The sequence below is a fragment of the Solanum dulcamara genome, chromosome 12 (assembly GCF_947179165.1).
Source record: "Solanum dulcamara chromosome 12, daSolDulc1.2, whole genome shotgun sequence".
NCBI classification, from domain to species: Eukaryota; Viridiplantae; Streptophyta; class Magnoliopsida; order Solanales; family Solanaceae; genus Solanum; species Solanum dulcamara.
In genome coordinates this window covers 39560028-39583158 of record NC_077248.1, presented here as the reverse complement: position 1 = coordinate 39583158, position 23131 = coordinate 39560028, and the positions used below count along the sequence as shown (strand labels likewise).

The following is a 23131-nucleotide window of genomic DNA, read 5'->3' as shown; positions in this document are numbered from 1 at the left end:
AATTTTTATTCAAATTATGATTATGAGTCTATTTTGATATAAATTGATGGTTATTGCATTAAATTAAAGAGTTTTTTCATAAATTCTTCAATTTTGATTTTTAGGGCTCATGATAAAAATTATGAGTATTTTTAATTATATTTTCTAATGATATTAACTATATGAATTATGTATGGGCTGATATAAAGTTTATGATCATGCATGTTTTTAAGTCAATTACATGATTTTCAAATTAATTGATCATGTATTCATGTCTTACCCTAATTTCAAGTATAAGCTATGGTCATGAATTTTCTAAGTATGAACTATGTCTATGTATGTATGATTTGTAATGTGGAAGACAATGCCCGCATTGCACTTATGTTATGAAAATGAGTTACTCCATGATTTCAAACCTATGATAATGACTATGATATATAAAATTATAATTTCTATACTATATATGTATTCAGTAAGATTTGACTTAGCACCGAATGTGGACTTGAGGTGGGGCTCGAAGTACGGGGTCCTTATATAAAGTCTCTTGTCTCATAACTACGTGCCACCATATGATTGCCATTTTAGCCTAGCTAGTGGATCCGCATATAGAATATGCATGTCCCGCCTAGAGGGGTAGAGTCTACCTTGACAAGTAGATTCCCCTTTCCTCAGATGTATGGACAACATTGGGATTCCATGTTATAGCTCGCATGGTCTTATTATCGGTTATGGTTCCTATCCCACATATGTATGGTATTTTTATATTTTAAATGACTAATCCTATCTTTTACTTTATATGATACTCTTATGGTTTATTATGCATTGGTCCTTCTTAAAGACTACTTATGATTTTCGACTACTTCTCCTATCATGCTATGTAAAATGGTTATTTGTACAAATATGAGTTTCTATTTATTGCATTGCCTACATACATAGTATATTCCAATATACTAATGCATAATTTTGCCTACATTGTCTCATAATATAGGGGTTGAGGTTGAAGATCATATTCGTCCACGTATCTAGTAAGCTTTTCTATCCGGCGGTGTATGGTGAGTCCTTATTTATTGGGGACTAGTCATCAAGCCGCCCATACTCATGTGTAGAGGCATCTAGTTGGATAATTGTTTTGGGTCTATGTGTCATATGACATTCTTTATTTACTAATCATGGTTTAGACTCTTTTATGATGTTTATACTTTTACTTTACCTTATGTATGCTTATGATATGTATAAGAGGGTTGGTTGGAGTCCTTCAGGGTTTTGATTGTTGTGTTACGACTAGGCCCTAGGTCGGGTCGTGACAAATATCCTTTATCATACCACTCTACTACTAGGTTTCTCCCAAGTCATGGTATATTTTGGTAGAGCCTGTATGGATTGATTATCTGGATTTATGAGCCTCTTCTATGACCATATCTCTAAGACCATCAACATTCGAAACACACAATCTTTCTTGGTACCCTAGCACACCATCTTCCCCTAGTTCAAAAGTAATCACCTTCTACTTATGAACGTCTTCCTTCAACTGAAGTAGGATGGGGTCGTTGTCTTTCTTTTCCTTCACTTACACCACTAAAGATGATTCATCATCATTCTGAATAATAGAACAACCTTCATCCGTGTCCACGAGGGAACCTCCCAAACATGCAAGTTTATGCACTTCCTTAGCTAGTTCTTTCTTTCCTTCCTTAACATGAGCAGCTGGACAACCTGATAAGAGTATCAAGAACAATATTAGCCTTACTTGGATGTTAGAGAATGCTCATATCATAGTCTTTAAGCATCTCAAAATATCTCCTCTATTTCAGGTTTAGCTCTTTCTGACTAAAAACATGACTTTTGTGGTTAGTGAATACATCCACATGCACACCATAGAGATAGTGATATCATATCTTCAAAGCAAACACTACTTCCACTAATTCAAGATCATAAGATATAGCTTTTCCTTTTTGCATCAGAACACAAACACATCCAACCACGTCCAACTCTAGATGCATCGCAATATACCACAAAATCTTTTGTACCCTCTAGTAGGGACAACACTGGAGCAGTAGTCAATCTGGTTTTTAACTCCTAGAAGCTTTTATCACAAGCACTTGACCATTGAAAATTAGTCTTCTTCTGGGTCAACTTAGTCAATAGATATGAAATAGACGAGAATCCTTCCATAAATCTTCTATAGTAACCAGCCAAGACCAAAAAACTCCTTATGTCAGTCAGGGTTATAGGCCTGGGCCAATTCTTTATTGCCTCAATAATTTTTGAATCAATTCAAATACCTTCACCAGATACTATATGGCCTAGGAATGCCACAGATGCTAATCAAAACTCATACTTTGAAAACTTAGCACATAACTCCTGGGCCTTGAGAATCTTGAGGACGATTATGAGATGGTTGGCATGATCCTCCTCATTTCTAGAGTATATCAAGATGTCGTCGATGAACATAATAACAAACATATCAAGATATTTCTTAAGTACTCTGTTCATGAGATCCATGAAAGTTGCAAGTGTGTTAATCAAACCAAAGGACATAACAAGGAACTCATAATAACCTTAATGAGTTCTAAAAGTTGTCTTTCTAAATGTTAGTTTCTCTCACTTTCAATTGATGATAACCGAATCTAAGGTTTTATCTTGGAGAAATAGGTGGCATCCTAAAGTTGGTCAAACATGTCATCGATTTGGGGGATATGATACTTCTTCTTTATGGTGACATTGTTCAACTTACGATAGTTAATACACACCTAATAGACCCATATATCTTTCACATATAAAGGATAGGAGAGCCCAAAGGTGAGACACTCAATCCGATGAAGCCCTTATCAAGAAGATCTTTCAATTATTCTTTTAACTCTTTCATCTCAACTGGAGAAATTCTATATGGAGGAATAGATATAAGTTATGTATCATGAAGAACAGCTATCCCAAATTCTATCTCTCTATCAGGAGAAACTCCAGGAAGATCATCAGGGAAGACTTCTAGGAACTCATTTATAATAGGAATTGACTGAAAGGATGGTGTCTTAACACTAGTATCTTTATCTCTAACTCTGTGATAGAAACACCCCTTGAAAATTAACTTTCTGGCTTTAATGTAAATTCCTTGATCTTTGTCGTGGCTAACGACTCTTGAGGACTACAATGTTATACCCCTTACTCTTGTACCTTGGAAGGTTCTTAAGTGTCTTAAGTTTTTTAAGCTTCTTAAGCTTTTTAAGTTTCTTGAAAGGTTCATAAGCTTCTTAGAAGTTACCGTGTGAGACGGATAATCTATGATGCTACCAAACTACTCTAAGGAAAGGAGAATGTGACACCCCATAGTAGGAAAGATTGGAAATATGGTTATAAGAATCCGGAAGAAGTTGGAGTCCAAGTAATGAGTCGTAGGACTTGACTTATGTAAGTAAGCTACCTACTTGAAAATCTTACATACTCAAGTTACTTGAGTGCATACCAGGCTTACGTACCAAGGATTACATAGGTTCATAAAGTAAGATGAGATTATGAACCAACGAGGAGGAAAAGAGAGTGAAACATGGCAGCATGAGGGAGTGCCATGTCGAAGCAGCTCGGAGTGCCATGTGGCAGCAGCTGAAGCAAGGGGGTTGGCCCCCACCTACCACATGGCAGCCTCTAATTGGAGGAGGGGGTGCATTGACCCTATGAAGGCTTGACACGTGTCACCACTTAGGGGTTGACACATGTTACCCCCTAAAGTTGCTTATATATATAAGTTTTATGATCATTCTTATCTTCAAAATTCTAGAAAACTCTAGAGAAGAAAAAGAAGAGAAGAAACTCTAGCTAGAACAGAAAGAGAGCCACAGTTTTGAGAGGAAAAAAGAGTTAAGTTCTCCAATTTCATTCCATGAATTAGTTATCTATGGTATAACAAGAAGGTATGAAGGTTTTATTAGTATAAATTTATGGTTTGGATCAGCACCAAAATGTTAGCAAACAGCCCCAAAGTGCTAGCCGCGCTAGGAGAGCTTCTGAAGAGAGTTTTGGCGAGTTTTGGGTAAGGTAAGGTTTTCCCTTTCAAAATGGAGTTTATGATGTTTTTATGTGGTATATTATATATCTTAAACTAGTTTTGAAGTGGAAAAATTACATAAGTATGGTTGACGTTAGGAATAAACTAAATTGAAGTCGTCATAGTTAAATCGAAGTCGAGTAGTGTGTTGCGATTGTGGTGCTGCGGTTGTAGTTTGTGAGATGGCGTGTTGAAGGGATGGAAAGTGTTCTAAAATGGGTGTGGGTACTTCTAGTTTCAGCAACATGACCCTCCATTTCGTATTGTTAAAGGTTTTGCGAAATAAAGATTAAAAACTCTATTTTGATATCGTATCTTTGGCGAGTTTTTTGTAGTTTGTATTGTGTAATGTTGAAGTAATTCACTTGTGTATATGCTACTGGTTGTTTTTATTGGTATGGTTGTTAACACGTTGTCTGAGTTAAAATCTCGGGGATGTTAAAGTCATAGGGGAAATGCTGCCCGATTTTTGGTAACTTCAAAATTAGTAACAAACTAGTCGGGGGTATTGGATAAGGAAACGATTCCTATGGGTACTTGGTTGTAATGTTGGAAATTGGAAAGGGAAAGTTTATTAACCATAGTATTTCTCTCATGTTAATATATCAAGGAGATAACGAGGCGAGTTGGGTTTTAATTAATCCCAAAAAAGGTATGTGAAGCTTTCTCTTGGCATGTTTTGGCATAAGTACGTAGAGCTATCCTTCTTTCCTTTTGATATGTATTTTACATAAGTGTGGTGCTATGATGGTAAGGTAATTTAATAATAATGTTATGATATCGAGCCCATGATGGGCCGGGTACGATATATGTAATGATGACTCCTTGAGGAAAAGTAGAGACTAGGTAGAGCTTATTCTTTCTCTTCCTTTGGCATGTCCTAATTGTAAGTAAAATGTGATACGAGCTCTGGGGTAACTCCACTTTTAAGTCCTAAAGGTAATCCTTATATCTTATTCACTTCTGAATGTCAAACTCTTGTAGTAAGTTGAACTACTTTCCTTGAACTCCATAGGTTGATATGTACTGGATGCATAAGCTCCTAGTCCTAAGTTCTATGGGACGAGGGGGATCCCTGATTCTATGAACTGTTAGTATTACTTTAGTACATGTATAGGGTCCCTGAGATCCTAAGTAATATAGGCCTCAATGGCATTTAGAAGGCACTCAAGATGGCTACACTACTATTCTGGTCCTCGAATGATAGCTTAATCTTCTTATATTGTGGAGTCTTTGATAATGATTTAGATTGTATATGGTTATTCACTACTTGATTCGTGTATACTGTAATATATCTTCCATCATATCTCGGGCTAGCTATAATATAATTATTATTATATGATATATGGATCGGACCGAACATTTCTTGGCATTACTATATGATATGTGGATCGGACCGAATGTTCCTCGGCATTACTATATGATATATGGATTAGACCGAATATTCCTCAACATTACTATATGATACATGGATCAGACCGAACATTCCTCGGCATTACTATATGATATGTAGATCATACTGAATGTTCCTCAGCATTACTATATAATATGTGGATCAAATCGAACATTCCTCGATATTACTATATGATATATAGATCGGGCCGTCATTTCTCGGCATTATTATATGATTTGCTGATCGGGCCGTACATTCCTTGTCATGTACTTACTATATACATAGATCGGGTTGTACGTTCCACAGCGCTAATAATATATATGTGCATATGATGATAGAATGATGTAAATGGTATACCAAGTCCCCAAAATAGGTTGGGCATAGTATGTGATGGTAATATGTATGACTTTCTTTTATACGATGCGAGTACGGTAAATGGTTAAATGTTATACTTTCCCCCTGCATCCCTACGCCAACTATAATTTCCTTATGATGTGTATGCTTTACATACTCAGTACATATGTCGTACTGACCCCCCTTTCTCGGAGGGGCTGCATTCATGCCCACAGGTATAGATACACACTTTGGAGATCCATCAGCGTAGGAGTTCTACTCAATAGTTCAAAAGCGCTCTATTGTGCCAGAGCCTAGTTTTGGTATTAACCCTCAATGTATATATTTATTTGTTCACGAGTACGGCGGGGGCCCTGTCCCACCTTATGTTACTGTTCTTACTCTTTGAGGTCTGTGGACATGTATGTGGGTTATGTATGGGTTGTAAATGCATGTATGTACAGTGGTGCCTATGATAAGCCTCGCTGACTTATATGTTATCCTGCCTATTGATGTGCTATAAGTTAAACAAGGGACAGATTTACTTACAGATAGAAGGGATATATATGAGTGCCCAGTTCGGGCACCCGTCATGGCCTACGGGGTTGGGTCGTGACAAAAGTTATATCAAAGCAGTCCTTCCTTGGAGTGTCTATAGACCGAGTCTAGTAGAATCTTATTTATCAGTATGTTGCGTGTCACATATATAAATAGGAGGCTACAGGATATTTAGGACGTTACCTTTCTTTTATATCTAAGATTGTGCAATAGATAGATTCATAGAAAAACTCCTTATATTAACCTTAGATGTTAACAGAAGGATGACAGCAACGAAAGGAAGTGACTGGCGATATTGGAATTCACAAGGCACGCAGGTAAGCAAAGGTATGAAAGATATTTGTTGGGTAAGATATTGAAGTAGAACTAAAATGTAAAGTTGTAAATTGAAAGAAAGAGTAGACAGGAAAGTGTAGCAGGAGAAGTTCCAGTGGACGTACGAGGTAAGTCCATTATCATACTATTGATTGTGGGCTCCCAGTGTGGCTTCAATATGATGTGATATGATACATATATACGTATCTTTATACATGTTGGCCCTATGAGGCACTGTTGGTAATTTCTGCATGTAGGTTTGAGATCATAAGAAATATAGAGGAAACTCTACCCAAATTTTCCTAGAAATAAAAAAAGAATGAGATACAGGGCTGTAGTATGTTTTTAAAGGTCGTGCCCATAATAATAATGAGATTTGGATAAACCACGAGTATGGCTGACCTCGAAAAATAAGTTAATTGCTGAATTGATGGCAATAGAAACTAGGAGGTCATTATTGATATGGTAAATCAAAGTTGGAAAAGACTTATGACCCTAGGGAGATGATTTAGAGAAGACTGGTAGTTCTAGATAGAACTATATATATTAAGGCCCTGACGGAGTTGATACACAGGGATAAACTTTTACGAACTATAATTAAAAGGAGTAACAGCATAATTAAGACAAGAGTGCAAAGGAAACAGAATTGTGGATATCTTGGGAGATATTAAGGATAAGACTAACTAAGAAGGGTAAGTAACCCATAGTAAGGATCGTGAAAAAGGTTAAAAAGTGTTATACTATAGGGTGGAATACGAATAGGATATGATGTGAATATAACGAGGATCGTTATGAAAATAAGTAAAGCCTAATGAGAAAGTGGCTAGTGATATGACGTGATCTGTGTAATAAGAATATAAGGGTAAATGTGAAATGAAAAAGTGGGCTAGAGAACAAATAAGAAAGACTTATCAAATTCCGTAGGGAAAGTTATGAATAAAGATTATGCGATAATGGAAATGATAGCGAGCACAAGGAAAGAAAGAGTAACTGAAAGGAGTAAGCAAGAAGAAAGAGAGATAACAATGTAACAATAGGTCATGACATGTGTAGCCAAAGATACAAATGCTAAAAGTGACAAAACTATGAAAAACCAAGCTATAGAAGGATGAGAAATGAGATAGAATGGGTGTTAGGGAATGATTGGTATGATACGAATAAAGATGGATGGACAGAATACATTTTGGAAATGAGAAAAAGGATTATGTTTAAGTAATGTGTTCCAAATAATACAGAGGTAGTATAAGATCCCTTTTGTGTGGAATAAAAAATAGACATAGATGGGATAAATGATAAGAGAAATCTACGGAAGCACCCAAGATAGATATGATTAAATAAATGCAGATACGGAACGAAAGGGGACCATACAATATGAACTTAAAAGTGCAACGACTACATGGTTATAAGGTAAGGCCCTAATTGAGGCAAACTTGATATGTTGTTGAGAAAATTAAAACTCGGTGTTGGTTACATAATAAGGGCAAGGGGTATAAGGTATAAAGGGGTGGTGCGTGCACACAACGCTGCCCCAAAAATAGTGGAATCCTTAAGAGAAAAATACGGTAAACTTAAGGAATAGATAGTGAAATATGCATTCATCCCAAGAAATAAAGGATATAGGTTGGGATAAAGCTACTCCTGCAAGAGAACCTTGGACAATTATCGTCGGAATACAATATTGCCTAATTGAAATTAGAATGACTAAAAGTGCTAATTAACTTTTGATAAAGATAAGTGAAGTGTGGCCTTAGATGAGTTGTTACACGGGTCACATTACACAAGTATAGATTAATAGATGAGATGTCACACTATGTATGGAAAGGTTCTCATCACTTCATGACTTAGTCAAGGTTTCATATATACAGAATCAAGTTATAAAGGATGAAGAAAGAGATGGACATGATACAGTACCAAGCGGATTGGGAAAAGAGATTAGATGAGTTTTGAGATTGGACAATGGTATAAGTACCCCCCCCCCCTCCTTAAGAGGGAAAGCGGATGAGAAGAATGCAAGGCAAGATGGAAACAATAGATACTACAATATAGAGGACATGGATGTTTAAACTTCAAGAAGATCCCTTGCTGAAGCAAGTTAGAAGGGCTGAAAGCCAACAATAATGGGATAGAAGTCAGAATGGTATTTAAGACGGTGTTAAGAAGTTTTTGGCAAATCCCTGCATGACATAATGTTAGAAAATGGGTGTGTATAAAAATAGGGTACGACCAGGGAAGGGTATCGAATAACTCAAGAGATCGTGTGAAGGATAACAATACTATCCGGGGTCAAAAGCCAAGATGTTGGCTATAGCGTTGGTTGCAAATGATCCTGCGATAGATAAATAACTAAGAAAAAGGGACAACAAGCCTCCTATGATTGGAACTGAGAAGAGCAAGGAGTAAATAAAATAAAATAAAGAAGTATGATAAGATGGGACAAGCGAGTTTCAATGTGAATGAGATAGGTGAAGTAGAATGAACCAAGAGGCGAAAAAACTACATCTACCTCATACAAGTTGTATTGGCAGGGTTATGCAACCTATGAATATGTATATGTTACATATAAGACCAAGTGAGTAAGTAAGTGGTAAAAGAAATAAGGGTTCAATAAGGATAATACAATTATAATATTTTGGATATGTTACAAGAGGTAGAGAAGAGATATCCGTACTTGTTCGCTATATCCAAAGGTAGTCTAAACTCCTAAAAGGATTGGAAGACAACAGTTATAGAGACCTCCTAAAAATCCTCGTAAAACCCTATAAGACGAGTTAACATTTGAGGATGAATGTTCTAAAGAGGGGAATAATGTTATACCCCATACTCTTGTACCTTGGAAGGTTCTTAAGATTCGTAAGTTTCTTAAGCTTCTTAAGCTTTTTAAGTTTCTTGAAAGGTTCGTAAGCTTCTTAGAAGTTATCGTGTGAGACGGATAATCTATAACACTACCAAACAACTCTAAGAAAAGGAGAATGTGACACCCCATAGTAGGGAAGATTAGAAATATGGTTGTAAAAGAATCCGGAAGAAGTTGGAGGCCAAGTAATGAGTCGTAGGACTTAACTTACGTATGTAAGCTACCTAATTGAAAATCTTGCATACTCAATCTACTTGAGTGCATACTAAGCTTACGTAGCAAGGATTATATAGGTTCGTAAAGTAAGATGAGATTATGAACCCACGAGGAGGAAAAGAGAGTGACACATGGAAGCATGAGAAATTTCCACGTGGAAGAAGCTGGGAGTTCCATGTGGCAGCAGCTGAAGCAAGAGGGTGGGCCCCCACCTACCACGTGGTAGCCCCTAGTTGGAGGAGGAGGTGCATGTCCCTGTAAGGGCTTGACACGTGTCACCACTTAGGGATTGACATGTGTCACCCCCTAAAGTAGACTATATATATAAGTTTTATGATCATCCTTATCCAACAATTCATTCTTATATTCAAAATTCTAGAAAACTCTAGAGAAAAAAAAGAAGAGAAGAAACTCTAGCTAGAAGAGAAAAAGAGCCACGGTTTTTGGAGGAAAAAAGAAGTAAGTTCTCCGATATATTTACATGAATTAGTTATTTACGGTATACCACGAAGGTATGAAGTGTTAGTAATATAAATTTATGGTTTGTATCAGCACCAAAACGTTAGCAAACAGCCCCAAAGTTCTAGCCGCGCTAGGAGAGCTTCCGAGGCGAGTTTTGGCAAGTTTTGGTGAGTTTTGGGTAAGGTGAGGTGTTCCCTTTCAAATTTGAGTTTATGATGTTTTTATATGGTATATTAAATATCTTAACCAAGGTTTTAAGTGGAAAAATTGCATAAGGATGGTTGACATTAGGAATAAACTAAATTGAAGTCGTCGTAGTTAAATCAAAGTCGAGTAGTGTGTTGCGATTGTGGTGATGCAGTTGCAGTTGGTTAGATAGTGTGTTTAAGGGCTGTAAAGTGTTCTAAAATGGGTGTGAGTAATTCTGGTTGCAGCCACACGACCCTCCATTTTGTATTGTTAAAGGTTTTGCGAAATAAAGATTAAAAACTCTATTTTGATATTGTAGCTTTGGGCGAGTTTTTTGGAGTTTGTATTTGTAATGTTGAAGTAATTCACTTGTGTATATTCTTCTGGTTGTTTTTGTTGGTATGGTTGTTGACACGGTGGCCGAGTTGAAATCTCGGGGATGTTAAAGTTATAGGGGAAATGCTACTCGATTTTCGGTAACTTCGGAACTAGTAACAAACTAGTCGAGGGTATTGGATAAGGAAATAATTCCTATGGGTACTTGGTTGTAGAGTTGGAAATTGGAAAGTGAAAGGTTATTAACCTTAATATTACTCTCATGTTAATAGGTCAAGGAGATAACGAGGCGAGCTGGGTTTCAATTAATCCTAGAAAAGGTATGTGAAGCTTTCTCTTGACATGTTTTGGCATAAGTACATAGAGCTACCTTTCTTTCCTCTTGATATGTATTTGAAATAAGTGTGGTTCTATGATGGTAAGGTAATGTAATAATAAGGTTATGATACTTAGCCCATGATGGGCCGGGTATGATATATGTAATGATGACTCCTTGAGGAAAAGTAGAGACTAGGTAAAGCTTATTCTTTCTCTTCCTTTGGCATGTCCTAATTGTAAGTAAAATGTGATACGAGCTCTGGGGTAACTCCACTTTTAAGTCCTAAAGGTAATCTGTATCTCTTATTCACTTCTGAATGTCAAACTCTTGTAGTAAGTTGAACTACTTTCCTTGAACTCCATAGGTTGATATGTACTGGATGCATAAGCTCTTAGTCCTAAGGACTATGGGACGACGGGTATCCCTGATTCTATGAACTGTTAGTATTACTTTAGTAAATGTATAGGGTCCCTGAGATCCTAAGTGATATAGGCCTCAATGGCATTTAGAAGGCACTCGAGATGGCTACACTACTATTCTGGTCCTTAGACGATAGCATAATCTTCTTGCATTATCGAGTCTCTGATATTATATGTGGATCAGATCGAACGTTCCTCGGTATTACTATAAGATATGTGGATCAGACCGAATGTTCCTTGATATTACTATATGATATGTAGATCGGACCAAACATTCCTCGGCATTACTATATAGTGCGTAGATCAAACCAAATATTCCTCGACATTACTATATGATATGTGGATTGGGTTGTAGTTCCTCGGCATTATTATACGATATGCGGATCGGGCCATATGCTCCTCGGCATATACTTACTATATACATGGATTGGGATGTATGTTCTATAGTGCTAATAATATATATATGCATATGATGACATAATAATGTAGATGGTACACCAAATCCCCAAAATGGGTCGGGCATAGTATGTGATGGTAATATGTATGACTTTTTTTTATACGATATGAGTACGGTAAATGGTTAAATGTTATACTTACCCCCTGCATCCCTGATGGTAATATTTATGCTTTACATACTCAGTACATATATCGTACTGACCCCCTCTTTCTCGGAGGAGTTGCGTTCATGCCCGCAAGTACAGATACATACTTTGGGGATCCATCAGCGTAGGAGTTCCACTTAGCATTTCAGAAGCGCTCTATTGTGCCGGAGCCTAGTTTTGGTATTAACCCTCGATGTATATATTTATTTGTTCACGGATACGGCGGGGGCCCTGTCCCGCCTTATGTTACTGTTCTTACTCTTAGAGGTCTGTAGATATGTATGTGGGTTGTGTATGGGTTGTATATGCATGTATGTACAGTGGTGCCTATGATAAGCCTCATCAGCTTATATGTTATCCTGCCTATTGATGTGTTATAAGTTAAACAAGGGACAGATTTACTTACAGATAGCAAGGATATACGTGAGTGCCTAGTTCGGGCACCCATCATGGCCTACGGGGTTGGGTCGTGACATACAGGTAGTGATTGAAGTGACCTAATAGCCTGATTGAGCCACCATCAACTGAGTAAGCATTGTAACATATCTCCTGAAGTTGGCCTCTAAAGTGAGCCGGGGATGAGGATCTGGTGTCGGTGGAACCCTTGTAGTCCTAGTTGGCATCTCTTGAGCCCCAATATTTATGCCATGATTTGACAAGCGATCTCCCTTCCTAGTATGCATCGTTGAAGGTGAAGGTATAGTCCTTGAGCTAGTTCCAGCAGAAACCTCAGTGTTGGCGACATTCCTCTAACTAATGGTATGCTTTGGAGGCATGATCTGAAAATGTTTAAATGCACGAGTTAGAAGAAATTTCTATAGAGTTAAACTTTATCACACGAATTTAGAATATAAAAGAAGAGTGATATTTTCTAATGTCTTGTAGCCTCTCTATTATATTTATGGCGTGCTTCACACTAATAAGACGGACTCTACTAAATATGACTTCATATACATCCTAGGACTCTTGAACCTGGCTTGGATGCCAAGTTTGTCACACCCAGAGTCTACATCCTAGGCGTGTAAAACACTTAAAAACCATTGTTGGTCCTGAGTGAGCCCTTGGTCTAGCTGACTACTATGGAAGATGAAATTCACATGCGGGAACTGAATAAAATGAGCATTTTAAACATAAAGTACCACTCTCAAGTAATAATATGAAAATACTCTTAAAATATGATAAAACAATGTTTAAAGCATCAATATTGAAATACTAAACTAACTCTCTACTCTATTTATGAAGCCTCTAATGACTAGGAATAGTTTCAGGAATAAGCCCAATGGCTACCTCAAAAAAAACTATTAATGTTGAAAGAACATAAATAAATGGAGTCCTCCAAAAGAAATAAGGTCTCATCAAAAGATAACAAAGTGTGATTTCAACAAAGCGCATATTGATGATCCTGAATATATGTTTCTACATCATAAACTAATGCAGCGTTGAAAAACGTCAGTACATGAAATGTATCATGTGTAATAAAGTTGAATATAACAATAATTGAATTAAAAGAGAACACTGATAATAGCTTGACTGAAATGTAAAATATAACATGTAAAGCTTTACAACTAAGACAATGCATATATATATATATATATATATATATAACTGAACTGAAAGAGAACACTGATAATAGCTTAACTGAAATGTAAAATATAACATGTAAAGCTTTACAACCAGTACAATGCATATATATATATATATATATATATATATATATATATATATATATATATATATATATATATATAACTAGCACTATGAGCTCTAGTTACTTCATTCATTAATTTTTTGTAGCTTATTAGAGATTCTATATCACTAAACGATTCTAAGTTTTCTATATTGGGAGTCTCTTTTTCTATACATTTTGTGTCTTCTACCCGATATGGTAAGTTATCATCTCTTTCTAGACATAGTCTACAATGTTCTACGGGTACTATATACATTTAAATACAACGACCTTATGTAAATTATTATATACATAAGGTCGTCGCATCTATATTTTTCATGCACGTTTTGTAAGGTACAACTACATTTAGTGTTGCAGTATGTGCAATAAATGGTTGTATCTTCTTTAGGAGTTGCCGTTAATTGAGATCTCTATTTTGAAGGTTTGTCTATAATTTGTACTGGGGTATATGTTGTATTTATAAATAACATTATTTTATCTCTAGAAAATAAACAGCTTCCATTATTTTGTATAAGGAAGTGCAATCATATTACCAGATATGTTTTGATATCTAAGTCTTTAGCCAAAATTTTATGCATATTGTATGTAGGTTTGTAGAATTCATTACATGTATTGATAAAACTTATTTGGGCTTTGTCTATGTAATGATTGTAGAAATTATAAGTTCCATCCATTTGTAGTGCTGATATAGGTTCTTTAAATGTTTTTAGTATTTTTGCCGGTAGTATCCTTTTATTTGTAAGACAACTTGTACATCCTATTTCCACTAAGGCTAGAGTTTCTATTTCTATATCTTTAATTTTAATTCTAGCTAACACTTTTAATGTTCCAAATTGTTTGTCTTCATTACATATAAGTGTAGTATTGTTTTCTTTTATAATCATGAGTTCAGATTCTATATTGTCTATGTGTATTGTTCCTTGTGCAATTTCTTGTATATCTACCTTTTGTTTTCCTCTTTCAAGGTAGACTATTCTTTGTTCTAATTCATTTAATCTAGTTTCTAGAGTTAGAAGTCTTAAATTAGTAACCGAGTCATTTACTGGTAAGTTTTCTTGTTGTTTTTCTATTTTTACTTCTAACTTAGCTTCTATGCAAGTTATACATGCTTCCATGTAATAGTTTTGGCATTTGGCTCTATTTGATCTACTTGGGTACCACTTACAGATACTACATTGGTTACTATCAATTCCTTTATGTCTTTTAGAGTTATGACTACATTCTTGCCCTATATTCATCATAGTACTTAATTGTAAGTCTTTTAAATTTAACATTCCACTTTCTAGTTCTAGTTCATCTATGAGGTTTTGTTCTTCAGAATCTGAAGATTCAGACCAAGTTGTTTCTTCTACCTCAATACTTATGATAGAATATATACTTTTAGTATCAGACATATAATCATCTACATTTAAAAGTGTTTCTTGTAGTTCTTCTACTAATTGAGAAGTTTTTGTCTTACTATTATTTCTTTTAGGACATATATTAGTTAGATGTTCTATGCTACCACATGTATAAAATTCTAATTTATTTTTATAATTTCTATCATTCCTGTATTTTCTAACATGTCTTTCTCTATTTAATTAAGGCTTTTTAGCTGAGGATCTTTTTAAGTAGTATTTTTTACGTTTATTTGCCTGGTTGTTATAATAAGGTCGTTTATTGTATTTTCTTTACTTGTGTGGTTTTTTATCATAACTCTGAGTTGTATAGATTACAGATTTACAGAAATTCATTTTATTCTATTTCAATTGCTTCTGTATTTGTATGTTAGTACACTTTTCTTGTAGTATTTCCATTACATTTGTATTTTTTGTCCTATTGACCATAAAGCAGTAGGGTTTTGCTCTACCCCTGCTCTTTTATTCCATCTTTCTTCTATTTTTTTTCTAAATCTCCTGGTAATTTATGAAATAATTTTTTTACCTAATTCATCGTCAAAGGTTTTACCACTAACTGTGCAATAATAAAAGTAATCTTTAAGAAAGTCTGTAATATGCATTCAATTTGTAATGCTTAACTGTTCTAATTTTATTACTGCATTTCTTTGTAAGGATAATATTCCACTATTTGGATCTTCTCCTGTTAATAATACATATATTTTATTAGCAAAGTTATATGGGTTTGGTCCTAACTCTATTAAACTTTGGAACTCTTGAAGATAAGTTTGTTTATATCTTCCCATACAGCTTTACATGATTCTCCTAAAAATGTTTCTAAGTACCTATACATTGTCTCTGCATCTGTTTCTTGATAATTTTTTATAAAATCTACTACAACTATTCCTTTCCAAACATCTATAACTGTATTCCATATTTTTGGATCATGAGCAGCTATGTTGAGTATTTTTTCTTTATTTCCTCCTTCTTGAAGTTTAATGGGTTCTTCTAACGGCATCCTCCTTCTTGCTGCTTTAATATTGGTTTTGATTTCTGTATCTGGCATAGGCCATGCTTTTCTTGGTAAACTACTTGTACTATATACTACATTGGGTGGTACACTAGTTTGTTGGAAAGGACTAGCACTATGAGCGCTAGTTGCTTCTTCATTAATTCTTTGTAGCTTATTAGATATTCTATATCACTAAAGGATTCCAAGTTTTCTATATTAGGAGTCTCTTTTTCTATACATTTTGTGTCTTCTATCCGATATGCTAAGTTATCATCTCTTTCTGGACATAGTCTAAAATGTTCTACGGTTTCCATGATATCCATTTGTCCTTTTTTACAGCCTTTACATTTAAACACACTATACTTATTATCTTTGTATATTCTTTTTGCTATCTCAATAACTTTGTCGACTTCACATTCTTCTCGGATTAGTTCTATGTTCATTAATATTTCTTGTTCTGTTGCTACTGTACTATCAGTGTCTGTATCATCGATTTGATTTTGGCTTGTCTAATTATAATTTGTAAACCGTATAGAAGTCTTGCCTTTTGAACTGGTATGCATTAGGTAATTTTCTGGTATAAATACTTTAGGTTTGCTTAGCTTATCTAGATTCCATTCTAGACCCGCGTATTTTTCTGGATTATTTTTAATAGGCATTATTAGTTTTGTCACTTTATTACCCATTACTTCCACAACATCATTAACTTGAAGTCTGAATTTGGTATTACTACTCAAAGATATTTTACCGATAAAACCTATACACATTACCAGATTATTTCCATGATTTATTTCTTCGTATCCTTTAGTTTGTATTCCTATTTTAATGTGTTTACCGAATTCTTTGAAGTTTATTAAAAAGTCTGGACTAATATAAAATATTCCTCCATTATTAGTCATGTCTACTTCAGTTAGTCCAATTATATATTTCTCTCAATCTGACCACCTATCATCATATACAACCACAAATACTTTAGAACCTAAACTCTTTCTAGATAGTCCGTTTATCCCTATGACTATTAGTCTCATATGCATTAACATTATGGAAGGGGACTTTATGGTTTTTAAAAAATTCTAATTTACTAAATTTAATACTGAAAAGTTCTCTCCTATAGCAGATATTTGTTCTTCTCTGTAATGTCTATATAACTGATTATCTCGAGAAAAATATAGAATTTTGTATAAAGTCTTGGGATTTAGTAATTTTAATTGATTTTTTTGGAATATTTATAAGTCTGTGTCTACAGCTACTATTTCATTAAATTCTTGATTTTATTCTTTACTAGGGTGTCTACGGCGGGATAAAAACCTAGATATAAAATTATTTTCTATCCTGTTATCACGACCCAACCCTGTAGGCTGCGACTGGAGTCTGACCTGGACCCCCCGTACACATATCTATCAGTTGTGGTCACGTCCAATTATAAACATGCAATGCATATAAATCAAGTGTAGTCAAATCGGACTACAAACAACACAACGCCATGCATCAGAGCCCTATTGGGCGATAACATTTTTGTATATCTGTAGCCTCTTTCATTTGCATCATAGCATGAAAGGGCACGCAAGTCGACAAGGTTGTCATAACATAATAACATATATTATACATCATGTAGACCCAGCTGAACCAAACTGACACATACAAACCACATATACATGTCTGCAAACCTCTAACAATATTAATGACAACATATGGCGGGACAGGCCCCTGTCGTACCCTTGCATAACAAAACAATACTATACATCAACGGCCAGTGCCAAAAACTAGGCTCCGATATAATAGAGCCTCTTCCAGCTGAGCTGAGCAGAATCCTAAGCTGACGGACTCCCAAAACATGTACTTGTACCTGCGGGCATGAAACGCAGACCCCCTAGAAAAGGGGGTCAGTACGATATATGTATTGAGTATGTAAAACATAACACAATACGACTGGAGGCATATCTGAAATAGAGAAGTAGGAATAAAATATCATATAAGGAATTTGTACCTGTACTCTATGATTTATAAAACCATGCATGCTCAAATTTTCAATATAGCCGGCCCCATCAGGGATCCGGTGAATCATATCTGTAGAACCATCACCTCTTTATTAAAACACATCATCACATCATCACATATATACATACGTACCCGGCCCTCTAGTGAGGGCGCAATGAACACTGCAGTGGAATTGTGCAGGAATTCGATAAACGGCCCGAGACTCAAAGAAGAAGTGTTACAGTATACATGAGTAGAGTAGTGAGAAACAAAACACAGTTTAAATCGTTATCTGAGACTCAATGAAGTCCTCAAGCGAACCATCACTTGGAGATCAGAGTAGAAAGTATCTGACGTATACCCTCTAACTGTCACTAAGGACTAAGTAAAAAGGAGTTTTGGAAATCTTAGACACATACCAGTGTGAAATATCTTATAGAAGTCTGCACATTAATTATCTTAGAGTCTTTAGGAAAAAGAAGGGCTCTGTCTAATCAATCACTATACAGTCATAGAGAAGACTCAAGGAATAGGGGCTTAACTATTTTAAGAGTCTTAACATTCAGAAGTGAATACGAATTATGAATCATGAATCATGTTTAGAGCTCATGAATAGAGTTTCCACAAGATTCATACACATATCATTGGTCACTTAAATCTAAGACATGTCCAAAAGAAAGGAAGGATAGGCTTTACATACTTATGTCAAAACATGCCAAGAGAAAGCTTCACATACCTGTTTCGGGTTACTTTTTATCCCGTTTATCTCGTCGTTCTTTGAACCTAAGTAACATAAAAGCAACATGAGTATTAACAACCCTTGGCTTTCCATCACCTTCGGCTACACATGAGTATACATAGAACTCAACCCCTCATTCACCTTCTCGATTAGTTCCTTAATTAGCTAAGACGTTAACAAAAATCGGGCAGCACCTCCCCTATAATGTGCCCTATCTGAATTCCCAATTTCACTCCTAATACCTACAGACAACCAAAAACAACACCCTTCAGCATATGTTTAAGAAATTCACATCAACAATAAACAACATAAACTCCAAACGACTCGCTCGAAACTACGATACCAAAATAAGGTTTCTAGTTTCCGTTTTGCAAAACCTTTAACCGTATGAAGTGGGGAGTCATATGGATGCAACCATCATCTCCCCCACCTCTTTTATAACCCTTTTATGCCCTGAAGCACACCACCACACGACCAGAAGCATCCCCCACATGCACAACGCCTCATTTCGACTACAATTTAACTATAACTATTCCAATTTAGTTTATTTCGAACGTCGAGCATTTTCATGAATTTATTACACTTCAAACAGTATAAAAAGTGTATAATACACTTAATAAATACCCCATAAATTCCAAATTTAAAGGAGAAGCCTTACCTTACCCGAAATTAGCCAAAATTGTGCCTCGGAAACCTTTTCAATGTGCTGAAAGTAGCGAACTATTTGTAGCTCGTCCCTGCTGCACCAAAATGGATTTTTTACGTTTTAAAACATCTCTATATCATCATTGGATACCCTAAATAATTAATTCACGGAACGAAATTGGGACTTACCTATTTTTTTCCTCCAAGCCGTCGCTAGTTTTTCTCTAGACTTAGGGTTTGTTTTCTTTGTTTTGCTGTAGATTTAAGTGTAGGAACTGAAGTATATGTTACATATACATACATATATGTGGTCCCAAGAGGTGATACGTGTCATCCCCTAAGGGGGAAATGTGTCCAACCCTTATTGGGCCACCGTGTCCATGCAAGCAAGGTGGGGCTGCCATGTGGCAGTGGGTCCCACCTTCCCCAAGTAGGTGGGTCACCTACTTGACCCCAAGAAGTGGTTCACCTGCTTTCTTGAGGTGCTGCCACATGTCACGCCTTCATTGGCTGCCACATGTCATCTTCTCCTCTTCCTCATGGGTTCGTAATCTCGTCTTATTTTTAAGAGCCTATGTAATCCGTGCTATGTAAGCTTGGTACGTACTCAAGTAGATTTGGTATGTAGGACTTCCAATTTAGTAGCTTACGTGGGTAAATTGAGTCCTACAGCTCATCATTTGGCCTCCAATTCCTTCTGGATTCTTATGACTCTATTTCCAACCTTCTCTACTATGGGGTATCACATTCTCCCCTCCTTAGAGTCGTTTGATAGTGTCGTAGAGTATCTGGATCACATGATAATGTCTAAGGAACTTAAGAGACATTTTGAGTTTAAAAGTGTGGGGTGTAACATCCTTCCCCCCTTTAGAACATTCATCCTCGAATATTAACTTACCTCGTAGGGTTTCACAAGGATCTCGGGGGTTCTATATAACCGTTGTCTCTCAATCCATTTAGGAGTTTAGACTACCTTTATGCATAGGGAACAAGTTTGGATATCTTCTTTCTATCTCCTTTTTGACTTCTCAGGGCACCTTCTTTTTGGTTTTTGTTTTGCCACAATACCTTGATGGGAATCCCGTCCTAGTTCGCAACCTTCTAATTTACCATTCTAAGACAATTATAGGTTGTTTCTCACAGGATTTCATTTCGTGGACATTATTTATGGGACACACTGTGGGTGGATCACCAGTACATTATGAAGTACCCATATAGATGTACTGGGCGTATAATTTCGTAATCAGGCGATAGGTCTAACTGACGGGCAACTTTTTCCATCTTATCAACAACTCAATAAGATCTAATGTATTTTGGGTTAAGTTTCCTTTTCTGGCCAAATTTTGTTACTTCCTTCCTGGGTGATCCTATTATGAATACTTAATCGTCAGTTTGAACTCTACAGATCGATGTCGATTATCTGCATGTCACTTTTGTCGACTCTAGGCTACTAGTCAATAGCTTGCTTAATCATGTTTGGGTCAACTGGCTTAATCTTTCCAACCTCAATTCAACTAATAGGGGACTTACACGTCCTGCCCCACCAGTCTTGTACGAGGTCATTGGGATACCGAAGTGGTAGCCATTATGGTAGGTAACTTGATAGGTGATGGATAATCATCCTATCTACCTTTGAAGTTAACACCCCGGCTCGCAATATATCTTCTAACGTCTAATAGTGCACTCAGTCTGTCCACCATCTCGAGGAAAAACTGGGCTACTAATACCTACCTGTGTTCCCAATCTCTTCTTGGACTGATCTCTAGACGTTAATCATAATTGAAGTCCCTCTATCTGAGATATTAGCTGGGGAAACCTCATGGAACCTTACTACCTTTTTATCCTATAACTTCACCTAGTTCCAACTGCATAGGTGGTCTTGATTGAAAATAAATAGGTTGATTCATTATCCTACTCACAATAATCCGTATAGCACCCTACTCTCGAAGAGTATAGAATAGGTGCGTAATGACGTTGATCATTTGGGAATCCTTAGCCTCGTATAGTCCCTCTCGATTATTTTCAGAACTTTAACTTCCACTCTATCTTTTGGGTTTTGCTTTTCAGTCCTTAGAGTTGGCTGCCAAGTGTTGTCGAAATTTCCTCACCCACTGGCCCATATAGCCATTTTGTGGTTTGCCTATCATTAACCGGTACTATGTTGAAGAATTGTGGCATTCAAGTGCGCCATTAGTTAGTAATTAGCTAATCCTGCTGGTTTTCCTTAAGCCCTTTTTACAATTCCATCAACGTAACTTATAGTACCCTAGGTACATAATCCCATGTTGTTTCTCCGTCGCTAGTTCAGATCCTTCCATCTCGCGCGATCATACCAGCACTAATGCACTAAATTCCATCAGAATTTTGAAGTTAAGCGTGCTTGGGTGAGAGTAATACTAGGATGGGTGACCTCCCTAGGAAGTCTTCGTGCTACATTTTATTTTAATCCTTGCAATAATATGCGGGGCACTCAACTTAGCCCAAGATTTACCTTAGCGTAATCTCACTAGTCCTCATGTTTTGCCTTGCCCTTTCCTCTGTTATCTTGTAACTGGTATAGGGGTAGATCTTTAGTTCCACTATGACCACATCCCTAGTCCCCTACTATATTCACCCCTTTTGTATGCACCCATTTATTAGGGTTGTCTACTGAATAGCGCTAAAGTTCATTCATATAGTGACCTTTATAGCTGCTTTGAGTTCTGTCTATCATTAGACGGCATAATCCCGAAGAAGTTTGGCATATGACCTCTACATCCTGTAGTAATCAGCTAGTTCTGCCCGTCTTACTTAACCCATTTTACACTTTTCTTACCCTGGCTGGTAACACTTTAGATTTGTTATATCGTGTCTTCCTTTACCTTTACGAGAATGTGAGAAGGTGCTCAACTTAACCTGAGAAATATCCTAGCGTCATTTCGCTAGGTCTCATGTGTTACCTTGTTGTTTCCTCCCTTATTCTACCATCGGTGTTGGGGTAGATCTTTGGTCCAACTGTGGTCATGTCTTACTTTGTCCGTAGTATTAATTCCATCCCTATAGTTCAGCTTAACCTATCCTCGTATCTCTTGATAAGGTATCCAAAATATCATAACGGTATTGTCATTATTGGACCCCTATTCTTTTTTTCCCGTACTTCCTCACTTAACCTGATGTCTATATATACATATCCGTAGGTTATACAACCCTTCGGATGCAACTTGTAGGAGGTAGATATAGTCTTTGTGTCTCCTGGTTCATTCTACTGTACACATCTTACTCACATTGAAACTTGTTTGTCCCATCTTGTTATACTTCTTTCTTTTCCCTTATTTACTCTTTGCTCTTCTCATCCCCTATCATAGGAGGTTTTGTGTTCCTTTTTCCTTGGTTATTTATCTATCGCAACATCATTTGGGACCAACTCTATAGCCAACATTTTGGCTTTTGGTCTAGCATGATGTCATTATCCCTCGTAGTGTCCCTTAAGTTATTTGATATCCTTTTATTATTATGCCCTTTTCTTTTTATACGCACCCACCTTCTAGTGTTATGTCATTCAAGGTCTTGTTGAAATCTTCTTAACACTGCCTTACATTGCATTCCGACTTCCATTCCATTATCGGTGACTTTCAGACCTTCCTGACTTAGTTCAGTCCAGGTTCTTATTGAAACTTAAACATCCCTCTCAAATATGTTATC

The 23131-nt window shown here is 36.3% G+C and overlaps 1 pseudogene; it reads left to right on the top strand.

Annotated features, from left to right (window-relative positions):
- Window positions 1-21769: 21769 nt before the first annotated feature.
- On the top strand, window positions 21770-21889 carry LOC129877950 (5S ribosomal RNA; annotated as a pseudogene).
- The last annotated feature ends 1242 nt before the right edge of the window (window positions 21890-23131 follow it).